Raw genomic sequence first — 9,371 nt, forward strand, 5'->3', positions numbered from 1 at the left:
CCAGGGAACCACGCGTGAGAACAATGGTTTCTGCCCCGGAAGATTTGGATGGCTTGCGGGTTTGATATCAATATTCCATTTGCTCGCGTGACAGTTGAGAACACTTGGCCGTACGTCGTTCCAAGGGCGACTTACACATATGTGGCCTGAATGTGTCTTGTGGAGGCTGATAGCCCCCTCTTCGGAAAGATAAAATCAAAAGAATACGACAAAGCTAAGACTCCCTGCCAAAGGGACGCAGGGCTCAAGTCTGAGCAACTCGAAGAGAAATGCCCTGCAGGCTCTTAGGCTTAACTATCTATGCCACCGCCTTTATTAGTTTGACAAATTCCCTTCAAATTTTAAACCACGCGTGCAAAGTCGATAGCTTTGGTTTCTCTTTTGCGTGTCTGTGTCTCGGTTGGGCGTGTTCCTTTCCTTCCCCACCCTGTCCCGCCCCCCCCCCCGCCCCCCCAGGCATTTTTCTGTCCTTCCGGCTTGGGAAGTTTCCATTGACCTGCCTGAGTTCACGGAGTGCGTGCACACCGTGTCCGGTCAGCTGACGGGCCCATCAAAGCCTTTCTTCGCCTTTGTCACAGTGCCTTTGATCTCTAGCCCTTTCTGGGAATCTTTGGTAGGATTTCCTGTCGCTGCTTCCGTCACCCGTTTCCTCTCGGAGGTGTCCTGAGAGGCTCAGCGTGTCAATGATATTTATTTTAACTTCCTCGTCTGATCATTTCAAAGTCCCTGCCGTGCCTGGGTCTGGCTGTCATGCCCGCTCTGTGTCTTCCAGCTGAGCTCTTTGTCTTTTAGTATGCCTTGTACTTTGATGTCGAAAGCGGGACGTGATGCACCGGGGAAGAGGAGTGGTGGTACCTAGGCCTGGAGGGGTGTGTTAATAAGGGCTGGGGGTGAGGGGATGTTCTTCGTCTTTTAGTGACCTGGCCTGCAACCTTTACTAGGCGGCCTCAGTCGGTCCCCACCACGCCCCCGCCGCCAGCCGGGCTGCCACCCTGCCGCCAGGTGGTCATGAATCAGCCTGGGACTGGAGCTGAGTATTTCCTCCCCTCCAGGTCGCTGGGCTCTGATAAGACCCCAGCAACGTTGGGCTTGGTCAAATCATGTATCCTGAGGGCAGACCTCACGAAGGTGGGGACGTGCTCTGGCATAATTCTACATGTCTCCTTCCATGCTCCCTCTGGCCCAAAGCGTGAGGGGATTTTTGGAGTGTGTCCCCCTGGAGATGTTAGCTCTCGGGCATGTCTGCACTGCGGTTGGCTTACCCTCTGTTTCTGTAAGTTGTGATTCTCTGTCTCTGCCCCTCTGTCTCTCCAACACAGGGCGGGGCGTGGGGGGGGGGCATGCAGCAGGATGCCCTGTGACCTCGGTTCTTTGGTGGATCTGACAAGGGCTGCTGGTTTTTTCAGTTGAGCCTTTTCTTGGTGGGTGGAGGGGCGTGGCCACCTCCAAGCTCCTCCCATGCTCTGCAGGCATGGTTTCCCTCCTGAAGACGCTTTCACATCCTATCACAATGAAACCCTCTCCTAGCATGTCATGTCCACGGACCAAAGAAATACAGCCGTAGAACATATTAAATGTCAGCTTCTGGGAAATACTTTGGTGCCGTCTTGAATATTCCTTAGGGTGGTTCATGACGTTTGCCTTGAAATGGGAGTCTGCAGTCCATGACTAAAAGGCGCACCTTCGATGGCAATCCCAAGGTGGTTTGGGAAGATTCTTAACCGTGGACGAGTTTCTTCCCCATAGAAGAGGATGCCCAAACAACGTCACGCCACATGAATTTGAGAATGGAGACCTACTCCGTACGTGATACAATTCAGCCTTTGACGTGTGCAATTGAGTGGTGTTTGGTCGATTCGCAAAGTGATACAAGCATCACTTCTGACTCGTTCCAGAACATGTTCACGGCCCCCCAAACACAACTCCATAACGCGAGCACGTGGTATCCATTCGTCCCTTCCCACCCAGCCCCCAGGACATACTGATCTAGAAGGATTCTTCATTGCTAGTGTAGATGGCTTTGTGGACACTGTCAGAGAAATGGGGTCGTATAGTATGTGGCCTTTTGCGTGTGTCTCCTTTCACTTAGCATACCGTTTTCAACGTTTTTGTTTGTTTCTTTGTTTGATTAGCATGTATCAGAGCTTTATACCTTTCGAAAAAGAGCTAAGTAAGATCCCATGCCATGGAGAGACCAGTTTGTTTACCCACGCATCAGTTGTCGGACATTTGGTTATTTCCCCGTGGCGGCCTTGGTGAAGAATGCTGCTACGCGACTCCGCACACGAATTTTTGCATGATGTACGTTCTCTCTTCTCTTGGGGATATATCTAGCAGTGCAATTTCTGAGTCGCATGGAATCTCTACTTAACACGTGGGGAGCGGTCAACCTCTTTTGCAAAGCAGTTGCCTCCATTTGAGTCCCATCGGCAACGCGCGGGGCTCCGGTTTCTCCACACCTTCCCCAGCACGTCTTATTGTCTGTCTTTTGGATCCTAGCCATCCTAGGCACTGGGATCTCCTTGTGGTTCTGATCTGCATTTCCCCGATTCCTAATAAGGTTGAGCACCTTCTCATTGGCTTATTCGCCAACCGTGTACCTTCTTGGACCAATGTCTATCCAGATCCAGTGCTCCATCGTTTTTCCTTTTGGGCGGGGGGGGCTTCATTCTTATTCATTGATTGGTTGCTTGATTGACTGGTTGATTTCGACGAGTAAGAGTTTTGCATATGTAACAGTGTTACATTTGGATGGCACCCAATTTGCCTGAGTTTTTCTTCCTGTGCTTTTTCTGTCGTATCTCAGAGCCGTTGCCGAGAGAAGGTCTCAAAGACGTAACCCAGGATTTCTCCTGAGAGTTTTATAGTGCATCGTTTTGACTTTGATGCTAAAATGCTTGATCCAGATAGAAGGATTTTTGTTGTTGTTGTTGTTGTTGTTGTTGTTTTTGTTGTTGTTGTTGTTGTTGATGTTGTTTTCTTATATGATGGGATGGAAAGATGCAACTTCAGTCTTTTGAAAGTGGATTTCTAGGTGTGTCAGCACTAGTTATGGAAAAGACTCTTGCATTGATTGTTTTGGAACTCTGGGTGAAAGTCAGTGGAACATAACTTCAAGGGCTCCTCTTCATACTGTCCACTCTACGGCACTGATCTGTGAGTGTATCCTTCAGGCAGGACCACAGTGCTTCCATCGCTGTAGCCGTGCAGCACCCATTGCCATTGGGATGTGTGAGTCCCCCACCGTTGAGTTTCTTTGGCAAGATTGTTTTCGTTACCCGACATCCCTTTCATTCATTTCCGCATTCATCGTCAGAGGAAAGTTAGGGTCAGATGGTCAATTTCTGCGAAAAGCAACATTGGGTTTTGATAGGGGTTGCATTCAATCTGCAGATCATGTTTTGCAGTGTTGTCATTTTCACCATAATCTGTCTTCTGATCCATGAACGTTGGATGCCTTTGTATTTAATGTACTCTTCTATAACTTCTTTCAGTGCTGTTTTGCAGTCTTCAGGATGTCAGTCTTGCACATTTTTTGTTCCGTTCATTCTCTTTTCTTAAAGTGTAATTATCAAATTATTTTGAGTGAGACAGAGAGAGAGAGAGAGAGATGGAGAGAGAGAGAGAATCGCATGCAGGCTCGATACTGTCAGCATGGAGCCCGACTGGAGGATCCAACTCACAACTTGAGCGTCACAACTTGAGCGAAAATCAAGAGTGGGACGCTAGACTGACTGAGCCCCCCAGGTGCCCCTTCCAGTATATTCTTAAGTATTTGTTCTTTTTGAGGACACTGTTTTCTGAATTTCAATGATGATTCTTCATTGCTCGTGTCTAGAAATACAGCCGATTGTTGTATATTGCGGATGGATCGTGCAACCCACTGAGTTGATTTATGATTGTGGTTTGTGTGTGTGTGTGTGTGTGTGTGTGTGTGTGTGTGCGTGCACGTCTTAGGTTCTTTTGTTTGTGCAAGATTCTGTGTTCTGTGAAGAGACATACTTTTCCTTCTTCGTTTCCCACATGGATGCCTTTTACGTCCTTGTCTTGCCTTATTACCCTGGGTAGACCTTGAGTGCAATGTTGAGTAGATGTGGTGAATGTGGACATCCTTTCCTGTCCCTGACCTTCAAAGGAAATTCCAGGCTTTCAGTGGGACGTGTGGTGGCAGCTGTGGCTGTTTGGTAGATCCTTTGATCGGGTCGAGGACATCGCCTTCTGTTGCATCCTGTGTGGAACCAACGCTGTGATGTGTGTGAGCCCAGAGCTGGAAAGAGTGCTCGTCAGTCTGTGCCGAGACACCCTGCCTCTGGTGTCTGACAACGGCACCGTTTCTCCTTTTGTCATCCGGAACACCTGAGGAACACAGCCCATTTTGAAGTCACTGCCCTCTCTCTAGGCTTGGCTCCTGCTCTGCGGCCTGGATGGGCGCAGACACCACTCATGGGATGCCTTGCGAAGCAGATCATGGCATGGGGAAGGAGCAGCCTCCACGATTCCAACAAAGTCTGAATGCCATGGAGGCTCAGCTGTCTGGGCTCCCTTAAGCCTGATAAGAACGACTCTTTTACATTCAGGCGTCTCTTCCTGACTTATTGACTCATTCCTCCATGCGTGTAGTGAGTCGTTCCTGATTTAATTCCTCAAACGTATGTGCAGTGAGCAGTGAGCCAAGAGTGGAGTGACAGCAGTGAAGATGTGGGGAGCAGCGGTCCCTTAAGAAGTGAGATGAGGGACACACGGTGTGTTTTGCAAGTGAGAGCGCGGATGGAAGGAAACCGCCACACGAAGACCAAGACTTATGGGGGGAGAGTTTATTTACCACTTATGGGGGTGGTGCACCAAGACCCATTGGATCTTAACACACCTGTGTTAGTGAGGCAGCTTCCAGGAGACATTGCGATGCCAATGCCATCAAGCTCCTAGCAAGCAGAGGAGAGCAAGGATGTGGTGCTTTGACACAGAGAATGATGAGAGAGGGGGATCTGGGCCACGTCCTGGCCCTGTGGGCCTTTTCCAGGTAGTGTGGCTCAGGCATGAAGGCATGGCCGTAGGAGAGGCCAAAGGGCCTGCAGGATGGGATCGCCTTTGTAGGGAATGTGTATGAGAGTAGTCCATTGCTTTGCCACAAGGGCTGGGGGCAAAGTCTAAGCCGAGACACTGGAGGGATCCAGCAAGTGGAGAGGAAGTGTTTGGGGGGCGGGCTTTGTGTGTGTGTGTTTTTTTTTTGGGGGGGGTGGGTGTAACCAGGATGTACCTATAGTCACTTGAGGGCAAGCGCAGGTCTTTCGGAGTTCCCTGAGGCCATAAGCCAGAGCCTCAGACCTTGCACTGGCAGCAAACGGGGACACAGCAGCTGGATTGGCTGCAGGAGGACCCACAGCCGGAAGAGCAGCAGCAGGGCTTGCAGCAGCAGGACTGGCAGCAGCAGGGCTTGCAGCAGCTGGACTGGCAGCAGCAGGGCTTGCAGCAGCTGGACTGGCAGCAGCAGGGCTTGCAGCAGCTGGACTGGCAGCAGCAGGGCTTGCAGCAGCTGGACTGGCAGCCGCTGGACTGGCAGCAGCAGGGCTTGCAGCAGCTGGACTGGCAGCAGCCACAGGAGCCACAGGAGCCACAGGAGCCACAGCCCCCCTTGGAGCCCCCACAGGAGCCACAGCCCCCCTTGGAGCCCCCACAGGAGCCACAGCCCCCCTTGGAGCCCCCACAGGAGCCACAGCCTCCCTTGGAGCCCCCACACGAGCCGCCGCTGGAACAGGCACAGGCTGGCACACAGCAGCACACGGGCTTGCAGCAGCACACGGGCTTGCAGCAGCACACGGGCACACAGCAGCTGGAGCCGCAGCCCCCACAGCCGGAGCCGCAGCCCCCACAGCCGGAGCCGCAGCCCCCACAGCCGGAGCCGCAGCCCCCACAGCCGGAGCCGCAGCCCCCACAGCCGGAGCCACAGCCTCCAGAACAGCCACAGCAGCCCATGTTTCTGGTGGGTTTTGGGCGGAGTCGGTCAGAGATGCAGGTGCAGAGGGGAGGTGTTCAGGTGTGGAGCCTCCTGGGCCAGGGGCCCTGTATATACCTGCCAGGGTCAGGTGAGAGGCTGACACACTGTCACTTCCTGGTTCCTGTTTGTGCCACTTTGCAGCGGACAAAGGATGAGTATTTTTCAGAATTTCATCATGACCATGTGATTGTATTGACCTGAACGTCTTTGGTGGGTTTTGCCTTTTCCCCAGCGCCCGACTTGCATCACCTGACGGGCTTGTGTTTCAGAGTTTGCAGGGAGACGGAAGCAGCGCCTCGGAGCCCTGGGGGTCCCACCCTGACCCGATTCGTGACCCTCAACAGTCTTGGCATGATTCCAAAGAGCACATGACCGGTGGGCTCAGGGTGTGGAGAGTGTGGGAAGCAGAAAGCCACCGTGGCGGTGGGCAGTGGGAAGGGCCCTTCCTGTCCATCTCCGGGCAGGAGGTGCTTATGGGCATTCGGAGCAGGTGGCGCCCACGGTTCTGGGCTGGGACCCTGATGGCGGAGCCTGGGCTACTCAGGGTCCTCCTTGAATTGCCTCGTGGGAGTTCTGCTTTGACTGAAATCGTGGGGGCAGGGTGGTGCTGAGAGATGCCTTGAGCCAGCTCCTGTGCTCCCGAGGTGCCCTGCCTTCCTTCTATGGATCGGAGCCGCCCGATTGCACTGTGGGCATCAGGATCCATCCGTGCTATCAGTACGACGCCCCTTGCTTGCCTGTAGACCCCGCGGCACGAGGAGCCCAAAGTGGCCGGGTGGCCGCCTCAACTCCAGTCCAGCGGAATGGTTGTGTGTCCGTGCTGGAAGCCTTTCTCCCTCCGCAACCAAGAGCTTCAGGCCAGCGGCGCATGAGGTCCCGGCGACTGGAGAGAAGAACCATTTTGCTAGCGGGTCAGCAGGGAAAAGAGTGAGGAGGATGTGGTAGGAATCACCGGCCGTGCGTCTTTCAGGTCCTTGACGCCGATGCTCTCCGTAGAGTCCCTCAGGAGTGTAGCGCAACCCACCGTTCCTAGCCTGTCCCCTTGGGGTCTGGTGGCTCGCCCTGGCCTCGCCCGCCATTACAGCCCTCAACGCGTGGACCAGGGAACCACGCGTGAGAACAATGGTTTCTGCCCCGGAAGATTTGGATGGCTTGCGGGTTTGATATCAATATTCCATTTGCTCGCGTGACAGTTGAGAACACTTGGCCGTACGTCGTTCCAAGGGCGACTTACACATATGTGGCCTGAATGTGTCTTGTGGAGGCTGATAGCCCCCTCTTCGGAAAGATAAAATCAAAAGAATACGACAAAGCTAAGACTCCCTGCCAAAGGGACGCAGGGCTCAAGTCTGAGCAACTCGAAGAGAAATGCCCTGCAGGCTCTTAGGCTTAACTATCTATGCCACCGCCTTTATTAGTTTGACAAATTCCCTTCAAATTTTAAACCACGCGTGCAAAGTCGATAGCTTTGGTTTCTCTTTTGCGTGTCTGTGTCTCGGTTGGGCGTGTTCCTTTCCTTCCCCACCCTGTCCCGCCCCCCCCCCCGCCCCCCCAGGCATTTTTCTGTCCTTCCGGCTTGGGAAGTTTCCATTGACCTGCCTGAGTTCACGGAGTGCGTGCACACCGTGTCCGGTCAGCTGACGGGCCCATCAAAGCCTTTCTTCGCCTTTGTCACAGTGCCTTTGATCTCTAGCCCTTTCTGGGAATCTTTGGTAGGATTTCCTGTCGCTGCTTCCGTCACCCGTTTCCTCTCGGAGGTGTCCTGAGAGGCTCAGCGTGTCAATGATATTTATTTTAACTTCCTCGTCTGATCATTTCAAAGTCCCTGCCGTGCCTGGGTCTGGCTGTCATGCCCGCTCTGTGTCTTCCAGCTGAGCTCTTTGTCTTTTAGTATGCCTTGTACTTTGATGTCGAAAGCGGGACGTGATGCACCGGGGAAGAGGAGTGGTGGTACCTAGGCCTGGAGGGGTGTGTTAATAAGGGCTGGGGGTGAGGGGATGTTCTTCGTCTTTTAGTGACCTGGCCTGCAACCTTTACTAGGCGGCCTCAGTCGGTCCCCACCACGCCCCCGCCGCCAGCCGGGCTGCCACCCTGCCGCCAGGTGGTCATGAATCAGCCTGGGACTGGAGCTGAGTATTTCCTCCCCTCCAGGTCGCTGGGCTCTGATAAGACCCCAGCAACGTTGGGCTTGGTCAAATCATGTATCCTGAGGGCAGACCTCACGAAGGTGGGGACGTGCTCTGGCATAATTCTACATGTCTCCTTCCATGCTCCCTCTGGCCCAAAGCGTGAGGGGATTTTTGGAGTGTGTCCCCCTGGAGATGTTAGCTCTCGGGCATGTCTGCACTGCGGTTGGCTTACCCTCTGTTTCTGTAAGTTGTGATTCTCTGTCTCTGCCCCTCTGTCTCTCCAACACAGGGCGGGGCGTGGGGGGTGGGGCATGCAGCAGGATGCCCTGTGACCTCGGTTCTTTGGTGGATCTGACAAGGGCTGCTGGTTTTTTCAGTTGAGCCTTTTCTTGGTGGGTGGAGGGGCGTGGCCACCTCCAAGCTCCTCCCATGCTCTGCAGGCATGGTTTCCCTCCTGAAGACGCTTTCACATCCTATCACAATGAAACCCTCTCCTAGCATGTCATGTCCACGGACCAAAGAAATACAGCCGTAGAACATATTAAATGTCAGCTTCTGGGAAATACTTTGGTGCCGTCTTGAATATTCCTTAGGGTGGTTCATGACGTTTGCCTTGAAATGGGAGTCTGCAGTCCATGACTAAAAGGCGCACCTTCGATGGCAATCCCAAGGTGGTTTGGGAAGATTCTTAACCGTGGACGAGTTTCTTCCCCATAGAAGAGGATGCCCAAACAACGTCACGCCACATGAATTTGAGAATGGAGACCTACTCCGTACGTGATACAATTCAGCCTTTGACGTGTGCAATTGAGTGGTGTTTGGTCGATTCGCAAAGTGATACAAGCATCACTTCTGACTCGTTCCAGAACATGTTCACGGCCCCCCAAACACAACTCCATAACGCGAGCACGTGGTATCCATTCGTCCCTTCCCACCCAGCCCCCAGGACATACTGATCTAGAAGGATTCTTCATTGCTAGTGTAGATGGCTTTGTGGACACTGTCAGAGAAATGGGGTCGTATAGTATGTGGCCTTTTGCGTGTGTCTCCTTTCACTTAGCATACCGTTTTCAACGTTTTTGTTTGTTTCTTTGTTTGATTAGCATGTATCAGAGCTTTATACCTTTCGAAAAAGAGCTAAGTAAGATCCCATGCCATGGAGAGACCAGTTTGTTTACCCACGCATCAGTTGTCGGACATTTGGTTATTTCCCCGTGGCGGCCTTGGTGAAGAATGCTGCTACGCGA

Source organism: Puma concolor, unplaced genomic scaffold, assembly GCF_028749965.1.
Source record: "Puma concolor isolate L17-30 unplaced genomic scaffold, mPumCon1.1.hap2 unalloc_scaffold_40, whole genome shotgun sequence".
In the NCBI taxonomy this organism is placed as follows: domain Eukaryota; kingdom Metazoa; phylum Chordata; class Mammalia; order Carnivora; family Felidae; genus Puma; species Puma concolor.